This window comes from Heptranchias perlo, chromosome 37, assembly GCF_035084215.1.
Source record: "Heptranchias perlo isolate sHepPer1 chromosome 37, sHepPer1.hap1, whole genome shotgun sequence".
NCBI lineage: Eukaryota > Metazoa > Chordata > Chondrichthyes > Hexanchiformes > Hexanchidae > Heptranchias > Heptranchias perlo.
This window is the reverse complement of record NC_090361.1, coordinates 10,043,019-10,064,700: the sequence shown is the minus strand read 5'-3', so window position 1 is coordinate 10,064,700 and position 21,682 is coordinate 10,043,019. Positions and strand designations below refer to the sequence as shown.

The 21,682-nt window shown below is 42.6% G+C and overlaps 1 long non-coding RNA gene across 1 annotated transcript in view; it reads left to right on the top strand.

Annotated features, from left to right (window-relative positions):
* Positions 1-2,236: 2,236 nt before the first annotated feature.
* Positions 2,237-21,682, top strand: part of LOC137304296 (uncharacterized) — a 31,926-nt gene continuing 12,480 nt past the window's right edge. Inside the window, exon 1 of the long non-coding RNA XR_010958542.1 lies at positions 2,237-2,374. This is a non-coding gene — a long non-coding RNA (uncharacterized lncRNA). The remainder of the gene's footprint in view (positions 2,375-21,682) is intronic.

Genomic DNA, 21,682 nt, shown 5'->3' with positions numbered 1-21,682 from the left:
TTCGGAGATTATCTCCTTCGTCAGATGATTGAATGAAAAGGTTCTCAAATCGCATATCTTATACGATGTTGGGACAGCATCACACCAATCAAAAGGTGTCGTTGTTATTCAAACAGGCCAGTCACGGAGAACAGCACGTCCCAGTACACTCGATATACATTGTGTCTTTTACACAGGCAGGCAGAAAGAAACTTAAAATGGCAGAGAGAGAGAGAGAGAGAATTTTAAAAAACATATAAATTTTTTCCCCCTTTTTGCTGGTGGGGTTACGTGTAGCGTGACATGAACCCAAGGATTTATAAAGGATTTATATTTATCTATTTATAAAGCCCAGGATCCCATATGCTTTTTTAACTGCTTTCTCAACCTGCCCTAGCACCTTCAACGATTTGTGCACATATACCCCCAGATCGCTCTGTTCCAGCACCCCTTTTGGAATTGTACCTTTTAGTTTATATTGCCTCTCCTCGTTCTTCCTACCAAAATGTATCACTTCGCACTTCTCTGCGTTAATTTCATCTGCCACGTGTCTGCCCATTCCACCAACCTGTCTATGTTCTCTTGAAGTCTATCACTATCCTCCTCACTGTTCACTGCCCCTCCAAGTTTTGTGTCATCTGCAAATTTGGAAATTGTGCCCTGTACACCCGAGTCCAAGTCATTAATATGTATCAAGAAAAGCAGTGGTCCCAGCACCGACCCCTGGGGAACACCACTGTACACCTCCCTCCAGTCCGAAAAACAACCGGTCACCACTACTCTCTGCTTCGTGTCACTTATGATGTGGAGATGCCGGTGATGGACTGGGGTTGACAATTGTAAACAATTTTACAACACCAAGTTATAGTCCAGCAATTTAGCGTCACTTAGCCAATGCTGTCACTGCCCCTTTTATTCGATGGGCTTCAACTTTGATGAGAAACCTATTATGCGGCACTTTATCAAACGCCTTTTGGAAGTCCATATACACATCAACCGTATTGCCGTCATCAACCCTCTCTGTTACCTCATCAAAAAACTCAATCAAGTTAGTAATAGATTCTATTTCCTGATAATTGTTTAACACTTGATATATTTAATGATTGTTGTACTCATTAATATGGGATGCTTTCAGAGGATTAAGAGCTTGGGGCACACTTACCAATTGCATAGTAGACCCAAACCTACATAAAACAATCCCCCTGAAATCAGTGTTGGTAGAATATAGATATTCTGCAGTGATTTGAAGTCTGTAATTTTGTGTCAGGGTTCAGAAGATGGTATAAATCACATAGATTTTACTTCTGAAATTTGACGCTGAGCACGTTGATTAGATTCTAGCTTTAACTCATTTCTATCTTTAGAAGGAAAGAAAAACTTACATTTATATAGCATCCTTCATGCCTTCAGGATGTCCCAAAGCAATGCTTCACAGCCAATTTGATTACTTTTGAAGTGTACTCGCTGTTATGTAGGCAAACGTGGCTGCAAATTTGTGCACAAAATCATTTGCTTATAAACTGTTAAATTTCTTAACTTCTTCCAGTTCAGGTCATCGATCTGAAACGTTATTAATCTGTTTTGGCGGTTGGTTGGGTGAGGAATGGTGGCCAGGACACTGGTAGAATTCCCCTGCTCTTCTCCAAATGGTGCCATGGGTTCTTTACGTTCACCCAAACGTTCATCAGGAAGATGGCACCTCCAACAATGCAACATTCCCTTAGTACTGTATTAAAGTGCCAGCGTAAATTGGGTGCTCATGTCCTGGAGTGTGGTTTCAACTGCTGAACTAACCTGACTCCAAATTTTCCATATAGTTTTGAAACGGAATTGAAATCTTCTATCAGTTCCTCACTTGTGTTTCTTGCTCAACCAGATTAGGTCAGGATGGTCTTCTCCAATGGTGTTCAGTGATTGAGTCAAGGGCAAGGAGCATAGAGTTGAGTTTGACTATATTGGCAATCAAATGTGGAGTTCATCCCTAGAATGAACTACATATTCAAAATGTCTGCTGGGGGGGGGGGGTGTATTCAGGAGCCAAAATAATTAAAGTTACTAGAAACTTGAAATATCATACCCATGATCTGAGAGGAGCAACACTAGAGTTGGATACTAAACAGCAGAATCGACAAAAGCACAATTGACTCTTCGGCACAAGCTTGGGCCACAGGCGAGCGGGATGTCCACCCATTATTTGACTCGCTGCCCGTTTGTCCGGTGCCCAGTTACCCGCCTACCACCGTCGAGCGCTGCAATGTCACGTGCGGCTTTAAGCGCACGCGCTTTTTTTGTTTTCTCTCTCAATCCGGCTCGCGCTGCCATGGAGAAGTTTCCAAACTCCAACGGTCTTGGGGAGCACGAGCGTCCTCAGAAACGGCTCTTCGGGAAGTCAACGGTGAGTGTGCAGCACGCCCTGAGGTGTCCACTCTTAGAGAACTGTCAACTGCCACAGGGCCAATTTTGGCTGAGAAGATTTCGAAAGTGTTGTACGGCCCAAAGATGTTAAGGCAGAGTGCTACCCAAACACTTTTTTTGTACTTAGTGTTCACAAAATGTAGTTTCTTGTAATACTTATTGTGAAGGATAATTTCCCATTTCCCTTTGGCCCTGTGGTTTTTTTTGCCTCTCCTAGGAGATTATATGGCTGGAGGAAGGACGGGGAAAAATTCAATTATTATTCAGCATAGGTAGCGTGATCCGCTAGTAACGTGCACCCAATTGCCCTTTGCGCAGGTAGGAGGAGAACGTCGTCCGGCCTCGGTACTCACAGTCAAGCTGCGTTGAAATCCAGGCCTTGCACGTGGATTCAATGCAATTTGCACTTTCCAACCTCTTAAAGGGAGGATGTCTCTTAAAATCTCTTTTATGACGGTATCTATTATTTGCTAAAAATAACAGTCTGCTGTCTGCACGGAGTCTGAACGGAGATCAGACATCGCACATGTAAAACACAGATGCAGGTCCCATTCCTATATTTACACACTGATGAGTTATGTTAAAACATTGAATAAAGGTTGCGCACTACTAAATCCCACATCCTCCAATCTGCATGCCAGACCTCACCAATCTGCCGATCTGAGTTTGTACCACGTCTGCGAGAGTATGTGCACCAAGGTTCTCTGATGATGCACTAGAGGCCTTGGTGCAAGGGGTAGACAGAGGAGGGACATCCTATATCCGCGATGGTGGGGGGAGGGCAAGAGGCCCTCCAGACATATGCCCAAAAGGCAGTGGGAGGCAGCGGGGGATGAAGTTAATGGAAGGTGCACAGCATCGTGAACATGGATGCAGTGCAGGAAGAAGTTCAATGCTTTGACACGAGTAGTCAAGGTGAGTGAGGTCAACTGTCAAGTGACAACTCCTACCAACTGCACCACTAGCTGCACACTACACCCCCTCATCACCCACATACCAACAAACTCTTTCCATCAGTACTCAACTCTGCCAATCAGATGCTTCCTCTCACCCTCACACATTACCACTGTTGCAAGCCGCCCACCCACAACTCACAGGCCACACACACTGGCAGCTTTTCAACCATGACAGGCACATCGTCCAGACACATGTCCCGCTTTCTTGCAGGAGAAGGAAGCGTATATCAGGAGGCAGCAAGTGGCAGTGGCATTTAGCCCCTCGAGCCTATTCTGCCATTTAATGAGATCATGGTGGACCTGTGACCTAACTCCATATACCCGCCTGAGCCCCATATCCCTTAATACCCGTGGTTCACAGAAATCTGTCAATCTCAGATTCAGAATTCACAAGCGAGCTAGCATCAACTGCCGTTTGCAGAAGAGCGTTCCAAACGTCTCCCACCCTTTGCATGTAGAAGCGTTTTCTAACTTCACTCCTGCACGTCCTGGCTCTAAATATTAGGCTATGTCCTTGCATCCTAGCATTCAAGTATAGTAAACCTCCAAAAACAGTTACAAATGTCTCGGCAGCCAGAAGCAATAATCCAGCCACTAACCTGTAAATCCTGCATGGTCCCTTTAAATAGCACTGGTGGGGGTCCTCCAGGCACTCTAAGAATGGTCGCGGTTAAGACTGTGTGTTGAGTTGAGTGTTAAGTGCCAAAATGGTGTCTATCACTTTAAATCAGCGTTGCACACTGATTGGATCCATTCTCTCCTTACTTTACATGCAGCCGGCATTCGGTATTTGTGCATGTGCTAATTTCTATACCAAGATGGCGTCCGGCGCACATCACGCTGGAAACATGCGTGCTCAGCCAAGTCGCCATCTTGAATGTTTGCAAGGCTGCATAGCGCCAAAACAACGGGCACTGCACTGCCCAATTTAGCGCCCGAAGTGTTTAGTTATGATGCTCCGGCCGTGTGGGACAGGCTTGATGGACCAGCTGGTCTTTTCCTGCCTGTTAACTTCGTGTAAAATATTTTCACATGACAACTAATAACTCTGATGCTTGGATCTACCCTCCTCCCTCTCACGCCCAGTTAGTTGCTTGGAATCGCCTTCATCCCTTTCATGCTCAGTGCTTGGCACATGCTCTAGTTCCTTTGCCAGTGCTGACAAACCTGCCTTTCTGCCTCTCTGTTCCAGTGCAGTTGAGACAAAACCCAGTAAGTCACAGGTTAGGAACCCCATTACCCAGATTTTGCCACCTTCAATTTTCTACCCTTTAACTGGACAGCATCAGACCTGCCCAGATCTCTTTTTAATGTTTTATCTGTTCTGAGGACATGGGTGATGCTGGCAAGGCCATATCTATTGCCTAGTTGCCCTGAAAGGATGATGGGTGGTCCTTCTCCTTGAGCTGGTTAAATCCATGTGGCATTGGTGCTCCCAAGATGATGTTAGATAAAGAATTCCAGGATATTGACTCAGCAACAATGAAGGAACAGCAAGATATGTACAAGTCAGAATGTGTGTAACTTGGAGGGGAACTTTCAGGCAATGGTGTCCCCACGATATTGCTGCTTTTGTTCTTGATAGTAGAGGTCGCAGGGGAGAACGGTGTTGTCAAAGTAACCTTGATCAGTTGCTGCAATGCATCCTATAAATAATACTTACAGCGCCCATAGTGTGCCAGCTGGGGGGATAAGTGGATATTGAGTCCGGTGGCAGGGGTACCGATCAAGCAAACAGCTCTGTTCTAGATGGTGTCGAGCTTCTTGTCTGTTGTTGTGGCTGCACCCATCCAGGTGAGAGGTGATTATTCCATCACATTGCTGATTTGAGACTTGTAGTCGGTGGAGAGGCCTTGCTTGAGGTGAACCATTCGTCACAGAGTACCCAGCCTTTGCCCTGCTCTTGTAGCCATGGTGTCAATATGGCTGGTCCAGTTCAGCTTCTGGTCTATGGTGACTCCTAAGTTGTTGATGGTGGAGGATTCAGCAAAGGTGGTACCAATGAAGGTCGAGCGGAGATGGCTGGGCTTCCTCTTGTTCGAGACGGTCATTACTGGCACTTAGGCACCTACCACTTGTCAGCCCAAGCCTGGATGTTATTCAGGTCATGCTGAGATATTACTTCTAATACAGAATTGTGTATTTCCGATAAAATTATGTAAGTAACTCAACTGAAATAATAATTGTCTGAATAAAATAAATCATGATTGAATTGTTAATGAACAACTTGTTTTTTTTAAGAGTATAGTTGAGAGGTTTTTTACCCACTCTTTTCCTCGTCATACCTCAAGGAGGTAAATCTCAAAGCAGAGGTGAGTGCCTGCTTCTGACATTCCAAACATGTATGGGAGAGACTAAGGCAATTTTTCTACATTATGACTGAAATGTGCAAGGTCATCACACCTGACCTAACACACACACAGCAAACATTTAACCACCAAGAAGGTGAACTGCAGATTCCCTGCAGTTTTTTCCAATACATGTAGATTTAAAGATATTTGACCAATGCAATGATCATTACTGCATGAACACTAAATACTTGAAGAAAATTCTAGATGAAATTGCTAAGAAGCGTTAAAAAATTTTGAAAAATAATTGATTACTTCTTGAAACTGTAGGCTGGAATTTTCTCGTCTGTGGGTGTTGAGGTTACTTCGACGATGACTGCAGTAACAGTGCAGTTATCCATGGATCATTGCCATGATCTAATCTGCATTCTACAATGTTATTTACCTAGGAGACATTGATGTGTGGGTTGAAGTTTCAAAAATCAATAGGAATTCAAGAGGATTGTGTAGATAATGTGGGCAAAGAATTGTAAAGAGTGGAGCAACACCTTTTTTAAAAAAAACATTGGCTTGCTCCAAGAAAATTGGCCATGTCTTTTGAATGAAAAACAATCCATTGAGCTTTGTGTTTCTGGTAAATGTTAATTGTTACTCATATATAAAAAGATCAATTATGTATAATTTAGCCTAATATAACTTAAAAATCAATAACATATAGCATAGAGAAAACTGTGTTCACTGTCAACTTACATCTCCATTCCAATTTTTACTGATCAAAAATTAGTTCAATGCCTTTATTCACACAGTCCAGAGATCAGCCATAATCATTTTGAATGACGGAGCAGGCCCAAAGGGCCGAATGGCCTACTCTTGCTCCTATTTTCTATGATTCTTTGATTCTATGTATATAAATCTTACATTTGAATCATCTAGGTAGATATATCCACAATCTTCACCATCATTAAGAAGATAGGAAGATAGACATTAGCATTATGGCTGTAAACAGAAAGATGATTAAAATGCTTTAGCTAAGGGACTGTGAAACACACTCCAACAGGCAGGACAGAACTCTGTATCTGTACATGGCTTGTGTTATTGTGTGAGAATGAAAAATACATTGCCTGGGTGGACGACCAACATGGTGGCACAGATTGCACTTGCGTGTTCTTAACTTTTTTTTGAATAAATGTTCTATCTTTGAAAGTATTCATAAAAATATAACAATTGTGACATTGATGGCCTGCCGCCATGTTGGATACCCTTGAATTGACTGCCATTTTTATTATGCAGGGTGACTGATCTGACACTGATGGATGTTGGAGAGATATTGCTGTAATTTCTGAATCCTCGTACTGAGTCTGAGTAAAAGGATTCTCAGATTAGAGATTCTAAGACCTTCTAAAGAATCCTATTGAAAATATTCAAAATCTCATCAATTTTTTCATATCAGTCCATTATTCAAGTTGACCGTCTGTCTAGTCAAAGTTTTGCATTTCTACACTAATATTAAAAAAATTTTAATTAAGCAATTTTTTGGGAAATATCCCGACTAAAGATGCTAAATCCAAATTTTAATAATAAACTTCTCAAATATGTTTTTTAATGGGGTGAAAATAAGGTTGGTGTTGAGGGCTGGTCCCTCTTGTCCAATAAGGTAACTGGAATTAATTTCTGAAACTTAGCAACTGTGTGGTGGGCCTGACTAAAATATGCCTATGGCAGTAACTCTGCATGGTGTGGTGTCATTTAATCTCACCAGCTGGGACACGCGTGCTTGAATTGAAAATATTTGGGTTTTAAACGCATCGTTTCCTATGAATAGCGATTATTGGCCGACAAAAAGCTGTGAATTATGGGCTCTGAAAAGGAAATTGCATTTGGCTTTTGGAGACTTTCTTTGTTTTCCTTTGAGGGGGAATCAGATACAATTACAAAGCAAGAGAATTCCCAGGGAAGAGGATTTCTCGGAAAGAAAGAAGGGAAAAAAGGGGAAATTGCATTGGAGCGAGAAATATTTAAACTGTTTGTGTTTAAACTAAAGTTGGATCCCCATGTGGGTCATGCTTTGCTAATACTGCCAACGATTTTTTTTTAGTAAGAAGAATGCTTGGTTTGAACTACTTTCAGTATTGCAAACCCAGAGGTTTTATTCCATTTGGGAAAACTGCCAATATATGATTTTGTTGTTAAATATTTCACTTGATTTTTTTTTTGATTAATTTTACTATTTGAGGACAATCAAATCTCAGGTTTAAGCTCTGCTATTTACTGTGATGGAGTTTCAGGTGGGGGAAACATTTATGAAATAGTTTGTATTGAAGTTTAACTGTATTTATTAAAGCATCACACCAGTTCGGCAGCTTTGTAACACTGTGCATCAATATTCTAGAGGCTCTGTCACAAAGTATCATGATGTGGGTTCACTCCTTGTGATACTCCAAGTCTCAGTCTATATCGCCCTGTTGGGGTCCAGCCATGTTCTTTCCCTATACAGTGAAAATTTGAGATGAATTCTCCCCTCTCCCATCCCCACCATTAGCCTGGCCTTGGGCCACTCAAGAAATAAACCCGGTTGAGAAATACAAGCATTATAATAGAGAATGTAGGATGTCATTTAGAGTCGCTGTGATTTTGGGCCATTTACGATGGTTATAAATGGGTCTGCTGAGCATTTCCACTCAACCTTTCATGCCTGGTGAAGTAGACGTTATGCTACCCGAGGTAGGTGCAAGAAGGGACAGACTGCAGCAGACAACACAACTCTGCCACTGCCTCTCAGGTGAACCAGAACGTACCCAAAAAGGATTCCTCAGAAAAATCCAGGTAAGGGTACTTATGCTGGCATTAGTGGGTAATGGCAGGTGGTAATGGTCCTTGTGTGTAATCACACTCATACGTTAAGGGTGTCCAGGAGTGCTAGGCAACAGCTGAGGGTGTCTTTTAAAATTTAAAGGGCCAAAGTTTTCAATTGGGGAAAGGCCAATTTTACTAAACTGAGAAGTGATTTAGCAGAAATAAACTGGAAACAGCTATTTGAAGGTAAATCAGTGTCAGAGCAGTGGGAGACATTCAAAGGGGTGATTCAAGGCGTTCAGGGTAAACATGTTCCCACAAAGAAAAAGGAAGGGGCTGCTAAATCTAGAGGCTCCTGGATGTCAAGAAGCACTCAGGGTAAGATAAGGCAGAAAAAGAAACCCTATGATAAACACTGGGAACTCAATACTACAGAAAGCTTCGAGGAGTATACAAAGTGCAGGGATGAAGTTAAAAAGGAAATTAGGAAAGCAAAGAGAGGGCATGAAAAAAATCAAAGAAAACCCAAAGATATTTTATGAATACATTAAGAGCAAGAGGATAACTAAGGAAAGAGTAGGGTCTATTAGAGACCAAAAAGGTAAACTATGTGTGGAGGCGGAAGATGTGGGTATGGTTCTCAATGAAAACTTTGCATCGGTCTTCACAAAGAAGAGGCATGATACAGGGATTGACGTTAAGGAGAAGGAGTGTGAAATATTGGATGGGATAAAAATAGTGAGAGAGGAAGTATTAAGAGGATTAGCATCTTTGAAAGTGGATAAATCACCAGGGCCGGATGAAATGCATCCCAGGCTGTTAAAAGAAACCAGGGAGGAAATAGCGGAGGCTTTAACAAGCATTTTCCAAACTTCACTGGATACAGGCGTAGTGCCGGAGGATTGGGCCGTTGTACCGTTGTTTAAAAAGGGAGCGAAGGATAGACCGAGTAATTACAGGCCAGTCAGCCTAACCTCAGTGGTGGGCAAATTATTGGAATCAATTCTGAGGGACAGGATAAACTGTCATTTGGAAAGGTACGGACTAATCAAGGACAGTCAGCACGGATTTGTTAATGGGAGGTCGTGTCTGGCTAACTTGATCGCATTTTTCAAGGAGGTGACAAGGAAAATCGATGAGGGTAGCGCAATTGATGTAGTCTACATGGATTTTAGCAAGGCTTTTGACAAGGTCCCACATGGCAGATTGGTCAAAAAAGTAAAGGCCCATGGGATCCAAGGGAATGTGACAAATTGGATCCAAAATTGGCTCAGTGGCAGGAAGCAAAGGGTAATGGTCGACAGGTGTTTTTGCGACTGGAAGGCTGTTTCCAGTAGGGTGCCGCAGGGCTTGGTACTAGGTCCTTTGCTTTTTGTGGTATACATTAACGATTTGGACAAACGTAGGGGGCATGACTAAGAAATTTGCGGATGACACAAAGATAGGCCGTGTGGTTGATAGTGAGGAGGAAAGCTGTAGACTGCAGGAAGATATCAATGGACTGGTCAGATGGGCAGAAAAGTGGCAAATGGAGTTCAATCTGGAGAAGTGTGAGGTAATGCATTTGGGGAGAGCAAACAAGGCAAGTGAATACACAATAAATGGGAGGATACTGAGAGGTGTAGAGGAAGTGAGGGACCTTGGAGTGCATGTCCACAGATCCCTGAAGGTAGCAGGACAGGCAGATAAGGTGGTTAAGAAGGCATATGGAATGTTTTCCTTTATTAGCCGAGGCATAGACTATAAAAACAGAGTTGTTATGCTGGAACTGTATAAAACACTAGTTATGCCACAGCTTGAGTACTGCGCACAGTTCCGGTCACCACATTACAGGAAGGATGTAATTGCACTAGAGAGGGTGCAGAGGAGATTTATGAGGATGTTGCCAGCTCTGGAGAATTTTAGCTATGATGACAGATTGGATAGGTTGGGGTTGTTTTCCTTGGAACAGAGGAGGCTGAGGGGTGATTTGATTGAGGTGTACAAAATTATGAGGGTCTAGATAGAGTGGGTAGAAAGGACCTATTTCCCTTAGCGGGAGGGGTCAATAACCAGGAGGCATAGATTTAAAGTGATTGGTAGAAGGATTAGAGCGGAAATTAGGAAAATTTTTTTCACCCAGAGGGTGGTGGGGGTCTGGAACTCACTGCCTGAGAGGGTGGTAGAGGCAGAAACCCTCAACTCATTTAAAAAATACCTGAATGTGCACCTGAAGAGCCGTGACCAAATGCGGGAAAGTGGGATTGAGCTGGGTGGCTCATTTCTCAGCCGTCGTGGATACGATGGGCCAAATGGCCTCCCTCTGTGCCGTAAATTTTCTATGATTCTATGATTCAAAGAACAAGTTTGGAAACATGCGTTTCTTTGTTCTCTTTTTCTGTGTTTTTTAAGTCACTTCGTTGCAGTAAGGCTTTGTGCTGTGGGTTTTGCCACTGCCATATTTTGCATTAGTTCTGGAAATAGGAACAAATTTGGTCTTCCCGCAGAAATCCTGCAATTTGGATGCTTTTGGGAGAAGGAATAAGAGGAGCGGCAGAGCGATGCAGGCAGCAGAAGTTTCAGCACGAGGACCATGCCCACCTGTCATTACCCACTAATGCCGGCAGAAGTCTCCATACCTGGATTTTTCTGAGGAATCCTTTTTGAGTACACTCTGGTTCACCTGAGAGTCAGTGGCAGAGTTGTGTTGTCTGCTGCAGTCTGTGTCTTCTTGCACCTACCTCAGCTAGCATAGCGTCCACTTCAACAATCATGAAAGATTGGGTGGAAATGCTCAGCAGATCAGTCAACATCAGAGGAGACAACAGGTGATGGATTTACACATGAAACATTAACTTGTTCTAACCACTGATGCAAACTGACCTGCTGAGTGTTTCCAGTATTTTCTGTTGTTGTTTCAGAATTCCAGTATCTGCAGTTTTTTGAAAAGAAAGACTTGCATTTCTGTAGTGCCTTTCATGACCTCAGGACGTCCCAAAGTGTTTTATAAGCAATTAAGTACTTTTTTGAAGTGTAGCCACTGTTGTAATATAGGAAACACGGCAGCCAATTTGGGCTTATATTTACGGAAGGATGGGTGCTAAGCCTCACCATTGCTTGCTCCCTAAGTGCGTATAGTGGCTCCATAATGGATTTCACTTCTTTCCTTCCCTCTCTAGTCATCTCTGCCAAAGGCTGGAATGTCTTTGGAGCTTTCTACAGGCCATAAGAATTTTTACTCCCTTGTGTGGCTGCATCCTTTTCAACTGCACCTAAACTGCAATTTTCCAGTCTTTCTATTTAGGCTAAGTCCCTACAATTGGCCTATTGGATGCAGTTTCAGGTGGGGGGAAAGGTTTCTGAAATAATTATGCCCCTGCATGGTGGGTGTCACTGTTAAAAATGTCCACCATAATTCCCTTTGTCCCGGGAAGTCAATATTTGGTCCTGGTATTTCATTATGCCCCATAAATAGGCATTCATGGGACTTAACAGAACATTAAAATGAGAGCTAGGAATGTGGGTGATGCTACAAAGTTGCCCTGAGAATGTGATGCTGGACATTCTCCTCTAACCACAGCAGCGATGAAAGAACAGCATTGTACGTCCAATTCAGGGTGGTGTGTGACTTTGACGGTGACTTGGAGGTGATAGTATTCACACAGCATTGCTTTTCTTGTCCTTCTCAGTGGTAGAGATTGCAAGGGAGGGGGTGCTGTGCTATTAACATACTAAGCTACACTTCTGGTTAGATTTCATTCTGGACTGAATTTTGCCAGGATAGAAAATCTATCCATGTTATGATCATTGTAGCTGTGTGGGGTGAATGCAGGTTGTAGCAAGTGGCATCATAATGATGTGATGGTGTATAGTTGAGTTCAAAATAAAAAATGCACTCAATTAACCTATACATCACAATGTATAAATTAATCCTGTTGCCATCTTAATTTTATGCACAGGTTAACAAATCTGCAAGAGAACTGAGAGAATAGGGGCATGTGCTGTACTAACTCATTCAGTTACTGATAATATTAGAAATTCCATGAAGGAATTCTGCCTAAACCTTCAGCCAATGGCTCTGGATGAATAGGTGTTGTACAATCTTTGATCTGCATCTGAACAATCCAAGCTTTCCAACTCCTTTCAACCCCCTTCACAATGTATGTTTGAACAGGCTCCCCACTCAGATAGAAAGAAAAACTTTCACTGATAATGCGCTTTATCATATCCCCAGGATGTCCCAAAGTTCTCCACCAATGAACCGTGATATCACCTGTCTCTGCCCCTGCCTCAGCCCCTCTGCTGCTGAAACCCTCAGCCATGCTTTTATTACCTCCAGATTTGGCTACTCCAATCCTCCCCTGGCCAGCCTCCCATTTTCCACCCTCCGTAAATTTGAGCTCATCCAAAACTCTGCTGTCCATATCATAACTCACACCAAGTCCCATTCATTATCACCCCGTCCTCACCAACTTATACAGGATGCCGGTCCAGCAACACCTCAAATTTTAAAATTCTCATCCTTGTGTTAAAATCCCTTCGTGGCCTTGCCCCTCCCTATCCCTGTAACCACCTGTGGCCCCTACAATCTTCCGAGAACTCTGTGTTCGTCCAATTCTGGCCTCTTGTGCATCCCCAATTTCCTTCGCCCCACCATTGGTGGCCATAACTTCAGCTGACTAAGCCCCAAGCTCTGGAACTCCCTCCCTAAACCTCTCCATCTCTGCTCTTTTCTCACCTCCTTTAAGACGCTCCTTAAAACCTACCTCTTTTACCAATATTTTAGTAACCTGTCCTAATATCTCCGGTGTCATATTTTGTCTGATAAAGCTCCTGTGAAGCACCTTGGTACGTTTTGTTACATTAACGGCGCTACATAAATGCAAGTTGTTGCTATTGAAGTATTTTTGAAGTGCAGTGTTGTTATGTAGACAAATACGGCAGCTATTTCCACTCAGCAAGTCCCAAAAACACCAAATTAAATAAATGACCAGTTAATGTGTTCTTGGTGTTGGTAGTTGAGGGAGAAATGTTGGCCAGGACACCTTTTTTATTTTATTCATTCATGGGATGTGGGGGTCACTGGCAAGGCCAGCATTTATTGCCCATCCCTAATTGCCCTTGAGAAGGTGGTGGTGAGCCGCCTTCTTGAACTGCTGCAGTCCGTGTGGTGAAGGTTCTCCCACGGTGCTGTTAGGTAGGGAGTCTTCAAATAATACCACGAGATCTTTTACGTGCACCAGGACAGATAGACAAGGCTTCAATTTAACATCTCATCTGAAAGACCTCTCACAATGCAGCACTCAATATTGTAGCATTGTGTCAATCCAGACGGTGCGCTCAAATTCTGGATTGGGGCTTGAATCCACAATCTTCTGACTAAGGTGAGAGTTCTAACAATTGGGTCAAGCTGAAAGGGAAATGTCTTGCTGAATGACCACGTTCTCACATCTCTCTCATTCCCAATTGCAAATTTTCTTTAGACAAAGGATCCCATCTCAGAAATCTGGGGCTTCCGCAAGCAATATTTTAAATTCCTGTAAATTCGGAGGCCTCAGTTAAATGCACTGAATCCACAATAATTTCATTAGATGTATTTTCATTTTTCCTGCATTGTGATTACTATATTACTAACATACATCACTTGCTTCAGTAAAGTAGTCTGAGATGTCCAAATCCTTAGGCCAGACTTACTGGTTCAAATTTAAATTGATCTATTTCACTAGTCTAATAGTGAGTCTGTACAGGACTTAAGAAACAGATTAATCAGCAACCAGCAAATGTATATGAACCCTCTCTTAAGGATAGATGAAATTCAAACCAAAATGTAAATTTGTGCCAGAATTTGAGTGAATGAGACTGGCGCCAAATTTGCAGATATTTAGGTCAGGTCCCTACTTGCATGCTTCTGTTTCCATGTTCGTTTATCCAACTATCTTGTCCTGTCCAAGCTTGCCGGCTTCTGTAGTTGTTCAACACATTCTTACTTGCCCCCTTTCTTCCCTCCTCAACATTTTTCATCAATCCCTGCTGAATGCAAGTGGAAACACCCCTTTCCTGCCTGTGAAACTCTCAAAAACAGTGTCTTATAAAACTCTGCTGTACACAGAAGTTCAAAGAGAGTTAACCATTACTTGCTCAGTCAAGGTTAGTGGAGGCTGCAATAAGCTGCGGGAAACTTATGATTTGCACATTGGTAACCAGTGCAACTTCCTCAAATCCATCAGCAAGCAAACTCACAACAGATCTTTTTTAGTTAGTTTCTTCAAGCAATGCCTTATTATCTAACTGAATGTATAAAGAAATATAAGATTTTTAATGCGTAGGTCACTTGTTTATAGGAAATCTAAAGTAATTATGCAATCAAGATTTTTTTTAAGCGATAGATTAATAAACATATAGAACAAACTACCAGTGCAGGTGGTTGAAAGGAAACTTTGGCCTAGAAATTGGACTATACAAATATGAACACCCATTTAGTATTCATATGAAATTCGCTTGTCCACTATGTTAATGGAGACATTAACTGTTCATGCAGTTAACATTCACATAGCATAATTTCACAAATAGCTATTTGTAGAAGCAAGCAGTATAAATGAGACATTGAACTCTCCAATGCAGAGAGGTAAAAATTCATCTGGCGCTGGCGTAAAACGGGCGGAATCACATTGGCCGCCTATAAACGCCACACCCAATATTTGGTTCCATTGCTTGTAGTGGAACTATAACTAATGGCCGAGGCAGTACAGCCCATGATAAATTTCTACCCATGATAAATGTGTTGTTTTCTCGTTACTACAAGGAATAGTTGAGACGAATAGCATAGATGCATTTAAGAAGAAGCCAGATAATCACATGAGGGAGAAAGGACTAGAAGGATATGCTGATAGGATTAGATGAAGAGAAGTGGGACGAGGCTCGTGTGGGGCATAAACGCTGGCATAGACCAGTTGGGCCGACTGGCCTGTTTCTGTGCTGTTAATTCTATGTAATGTAGACTAACATGCTTTTGAAGATGAGACACCCTGTGGCTTGTATCATTGCTGACTTCAATTTATCTCTGTCACTCCCTATGAGTGTGTGACTCCTTGAAAGGTAATTCATGTTATGTCATCAGCACTCACTGTCTAAATTGTAATATTCTCTTTTTTTAACCTTGAATGTTCTGCACTATGGACCTTGGTCCTTAAAAAAAAAATGTTACCGAGAAACTTTTAAGTCAGCAAATGATTGCAAACTTACCTCACTCTCACCGCCACTGAAACTCTCATCCATGGCTTTGGCAGCTCCACAGGTGACTTGTAACGCTGTCTTCACCAGTCTCCTGAGCTGCATAACCTCCAATTCAAAGCTCTGTTTTTGAGATCCTATCCCCCAATAAGTGCCACTTACCTGTTCTCCATGTCATGAAATGTTTACTGGTTTGATGGATGCCTTCTGGCACCATTCTAAATTCTCCGGTCACATGCTGCTTGGTGGACCAGACTATTCTGTGACTTCTGTGGTGTTACCCCTTTAGGAGAAGACACTTGGTTGTCCTCCAGTGGGGCTAGGCTTTCCTGGCTCCATATTCCCACTAGTCCATCGGCTTACTTCAGGACTCAGGTGTCAGCCTTGGCTCAATGGTAGCACTCTCGCCTCTAAGTCAAAAGGTAGTGGGTTCAAGTCCCACTCCAGTGACAAGCCCATAATCTAGGCTGGCTCCTCAGTGCTGTACTGAGGGAGTGCTGCACTGTGGGAAGGAGCAGTCTTTTAGATGAGACGTTATGCCAAGGCCCCATCTGCCCTCTGAGGTGGATGTAAACGATCTCATGGGACTATTCGAGGAAGAGCAGGATTTTGGGCAGTGGATTGTTATTCACAACACAACTTGCTTAGGCTAAACTACTTGTGTTGTTAAGCTATTGTGTTGCTCATTTATTAAATTAAACATAAGAACATTTTTTTTTATTCACTCATGGGATGTGGGCATCGGTGGCAAGGCCAGCATTTATTGCCCATCCCTAATTTCCCTTGAAGCAGGAGTAGGCTACACAGCCACTTGAGCCTGCTCCGCCATTCAATTAGATCATGACTGATCTTCGACCTCAACTGCACTTTCCTGCCTGATCCCCATATCCCTTGATTCCCTTAGAGTCCAAAAATCTATTGATCTCAGTCTTGAATATACTCAATAACTGAGCTTCCACAGCCCTCTGGGGTAGAGAATTCCAAAGACTCGCGACCCTCTGAGTGAAGAAATGTCTCCTCATCTCAGTCCTAAATGGCCGACCCCCTATCCTGAGACTATGCCCCCTAGTTCTAGACTCTCTAGCCAGGGGAAACAGCCTCTCAGCACCTACCCAGTTAAGCCCTCTCAAATTCTTATATGTTTCAATGAGATCACCTCTCATTCTTCTAAACCCCAGAGAGTATAGGCCCATTCTACTCAATCTCTCCTCATAGGACAACCCTCTCATCCCAGGAATCAATCCAGTGAACCTTCATTGCACCCCCTTTGAGGCAAGTCTATCCTTCCTTAAGTAAGGAGACCAAAGCTGGATACAGTACGCCAGGTGCGGTCTCACCAAAGCCCTGTACAATTGCAGCAAGACTTCTGTACTCTTGTACTCCAACCTCCTTGCAGTAAAGGCCAACATACCATTTCCCTACTAATTGCTTGCTGTACCTGCATGTTAACTTTCTGTGTTTCGTGTGCAAGGACACCCCCAAATCCCTCTGAACACCAACATTTAATAGTTTCTCACTGTTTAAAAAATATTCTATTTTTCCACTCTTCTTACCAAAGTGAATAACCTCACATTTCCCCACATTATCTGCCACTTTCTCGCCCACTCACTTAACCTGTCTATATCCCTTTGCAGACTCTTTGGGGTCGATTTTAGGATGGCCGAGCGGGTGCGTTGGGGGCAGGGGGGACCCGTAAAATCAGGGAATCCCGGAGTGGGTCCGGAGCCCTGCTCCAACCCGCCCACTTCCGGGTTCCCCGGTGACAGATGCACGCGCTGTTCCCGCATGCGGGACTCCCACCCGTTCATTCCTATTCTCTGTTTTCTCTCCGTTAACCAATCCTCTATCCATGCTAATATATTACCCCCAACCCTGTGAGCCCTTATCTTGTGTAACAACCTTTTGTGTGGCACCTTATCGTATGTCTTTTGAAATTCCAAATATACTACATACACTGGTTCCCCTTTATCTACCCTGCTAGTTACATCCTTAAAAAAGTCTAATAAATCATGTTGACTCTGCCTGATCATATTATGATTTTCTAAGTGCCCTGTTACCATGTCCTTAATAATAGATTCCAGCATTTTCCCGACAACTGATGTCAGGCTAACTGGCCTATAGTTCTCTGTTTTCTCTCCCCCTCCTTGGTTACATTTGCTATCTTCCAATCCGCTGGGACCGTTCTTGAGCCTAGGGAATTTTGGAAGATCATGACCAATGAATCCACTATCCCTGCAGCCACCTCTTTTAGAACCCTAAGATGTTGGCCATCAAGTCCAGGGAATTTGTCGGCTTTTAGTCCCATTAATTTTTCTAGTACTTTTTCTTTACTAATATTAATTACTTTAAGTTCCTCACTCTGATTAGACCCTTGGTTCCCCACTATTTATGGTATGTTTTTTGTGTCTTCTGACACAATTTCTTCTGACACTAGGAATAGCCATGTTCACACAACAATCTGCAATGAAATCCTTAATTATCTGGGATGAAAAGTTCAGGGTCAACACCTGCAGATAACAATTCTGACTGTACTGTGAACAGAGAGCTGTTGTGTGTTGCAATACCTTATGTAAGCCACCAGAGGGGACTGCTGCCTTTACATTGACCTAATACACTCAGTAATTTTTTGATTCAATCAACTATCTAATTGAGACTATCGTTGTCCCAGCAGTTTTAGAAGTGATGTGGCTCAGTGTCAAACTTTGTTTGATAACACACCTGTGAAGCGCCTGGGGATGTTTTACTACGTTAAAGGTGCTATATAAATGCAAGTTGTTGTTGATTAGTGTTGTGTTGGCAGACACAGACAAATATCAATAACTGATGCCTGCTGTGCAATAAGCTAACAATTTAGTGTCTCCTAAAAGTAGAATTGTACTGTATAACTCCCAGTATTATCTCACAGCCTCAGCTTTTGCGGCTCGTGCAGTGAATGCTGATTCACTGAATTTCTTCAAGCAAGAGCTGGACCTATTTCTAGCTGGGGTGGAGATCACCTCAGGTTAATCAGGGCCAGAGTGGTCTCCTGGACTAGTTTTCATCGCCTAAGGGGGTCGGAGAAGAATTCTCCAGATTTATTTTCCCTAATTGGCCTGGGATTTTATCTTTTTTTCACCTCTCCCTGGAGATCACATGGCTTTTGGGTGAGTTACATATTGTGACGTACAAGGCATCGCAGTTGTGTGGGACTGACTGGACGGACCAGTGAGTCTTCTCCTGTCTGTCATTGTCGTATGTTCATATGTAACCCATGCCACACAGCTGACTGGGAACCTCTCGTGGCAGAAATGAGATACTGCACTCCACAATACTGAGTCAGGTGTAAAACCGATGACAGTTAAAGAGCCAAATGTATCTCATTGAGGTACTTAAGGCACTTTACCTGTGACAGATGAAGTATTTGTAACGATTTTTAACTTATCTGGGCAGCTTGCCCATCGCTTCTGATTCACGCCCAGTGTAAACTCATATCCAATACTCCCAATAATGCCATCCTACCCAAGCCATGCAATTGAATTGCATATGCATTCTGATCACAGACTGTATAAAGCATTTCCACTACAAGCTGCTCCAGTAAGCGTCAAAAGTTCTGTACATATTATCTCAAGATCTGGTTCTTGATTATTTATTCAGTCCTTTTTCACATGAGCCACAGTATAGAGTGTAGCATTACTATATTATGGTGCTCATTCATTGGACTCTAATTGCTGCAAACAGCGAGGTCTCCTGAGGAGTCACAGGGGCATTGGACTTTCTGTTTAGGACTGAAGTACTCAGGGTTGCGTAGATGGATTCCTGTCCAGCTGTCCTTTGTGCTTCATCACATCTTCCTACATATAAACGTATTATTTCTGTATTAATCTATACATTTATCAATACATTAATTTCACAGACCACCAGTTATTTTAATAGTTTCTTTTTTCATTTATTGTGACATCACAAGTGTAACATTCATTACAAATTCACAGAGCAAATCCACAATGTCACTGAGTTATCAAGAGGATCAGCAAATAGTTAGCTTGTCTAATACTGTGAAATTGATTATTTCTAACAGTTGCTAACTTTCCAAGTCTTAAAGTAAATTTAATTAGCAGGTAATAAGTACATTTCTTCCTAATGGTACAAGGTTAATCTGTGGCCTCCTTCAGGATGGATGTGTTGTATATCTTTTAGATACTTATATAGAAAGAATTCTTTTGGGTTCTCCCCTCCCAATTTTCTTCACCCCCTCCCAATCCCCACCCAAATTTCTGTCCTCCTCTCCTGAAGACACCAACTCTTGCTGCGGAACAGCAGGATAATGGTCAAGAACAGGAAACAGACTATTTTCCTGCCCCAACTGTTTGGTCCTGCGGCCAATTAAAGTTGAGATTAACTAACTGCATAGATCAGGGATCAGATCCAGGACATTCTGTTCGGTATTGCATTCCTTTGGTAAGATCAAACCTTTTTGTCTATATACGTAGTGCAGATATGTAGCTGTGTTTCATTTTAAATGTTTGATGTCGGATCAGGAAAAGAATAAATCAAATGTATTGAGGCAGCATTAGTATGGTTCACCGGTGATAGCGCACCATTCTCCCAACTCTCCTGCGCTTGGCATGAGTCTCATTCATGGAGCAGAATTCAGGACTGGGCCCACATATGGAGTGGTCCCCACATTCTCAGTGGGCCTCTACATCTGGTCTTAGCCGACATACCAGCCACAGATGATCTGCCTTCCAAATGAGAGGCTGAGGATGTGAAAACTCCCAGCATTGGGAGTCCCTGCCCTTGGCCCTGCCGCCTTCTATGCTGTTGGCCTTATTTGGAGCGGGTGGAGGCTCCATTCGTTACAAAACCATCAGGAAACTCCTATGCAAGACCGGGGGCCAGATAAGGCCTGATTTGCAGTTGCTGCCAAGGTAACGGTCGTGATGTACCATAAGGTGCTGCTGATTTTCAGCCCCAAAGCAAGTGAACTGATTCTGATGCTTCAAACCTGTTTTTTTTAAAATAATAATTATTTAATGTTGGATAAGCAACACTTTTTAAAATATATCTCCACCAAATATTTATCATTAAATTTTGATCTTATATAAACTCAATGAGTCCAGATTCATCAAAGGAGTTTAAAAATATATTTTAGAAATTATATTTTTTATATGTCATAGAATCTTACAGCACAGAAGAACCATACTATGCTGGCTCTTTGAAAGAGCTATCCAATTAGTCCCACTCCCTCGTTCTCTCCCCATAGCCCAGCAAATCTTTCCTTTAAGTGCAAATGGCTATGAATAATACTCACAACCATTCTTAAATGATGTTGGTTGTCCATCACTGCAACTTGAGGGGAGAAACACAAAATATTCCAGTCACTTAATTTCTGTGTTTGCATCACAATTTAATTGTGAAAAACTTGTAGCAAGTTAGACAAGAAATGTTGAGCTTGCTTCAATAGGTACAGCTTGATATAATGGGAATTAAAAACTGAAAATGTACTAATCCACAAGTCAGACTGACATTTTACTGACTGGTGGATTAATTGTATTTAAGGCAAATGATTCGTGCAAATGATCTTCAGATCAGCATTTTGCGTTGAAATATTTAGAGCAAATAGGAGTAGGTGTTTTAAGGAGTCCCGCCAATGGCTTTGTAGATGAGGGCATGGACTGATGTATTATTACTCAATTACACAGACCAAAAGATCACAGGGGAAATTCCCAGGCTGTGCAAAGTTTGCAGATCCCGCCCACAGTGGTAATTAGGGTACTATAATTAGCAGAAGCACCACTGGTATAAGAAGGGAAAGTCAGCTAGAACCTCCTAAATCGCCCTTCATGGAGTCCTGCTGGAAAGTGCCCATGAGTGGATGTTGAGAGAACAGAATAGACCTCAGCTGTGATACCACAAACAGTCAAATAACCTGACAACAATCGCTGTTTAGGCCCATGCATGAAGAGTAGCCATTTGGGGATAGGGCGGGGAGGTGGGACTAGCTAGATTGCTCTTGCAGAGAGCAGGCATAGATTCGATGAGCCAAATGGCCTCCTTCCATGCTGT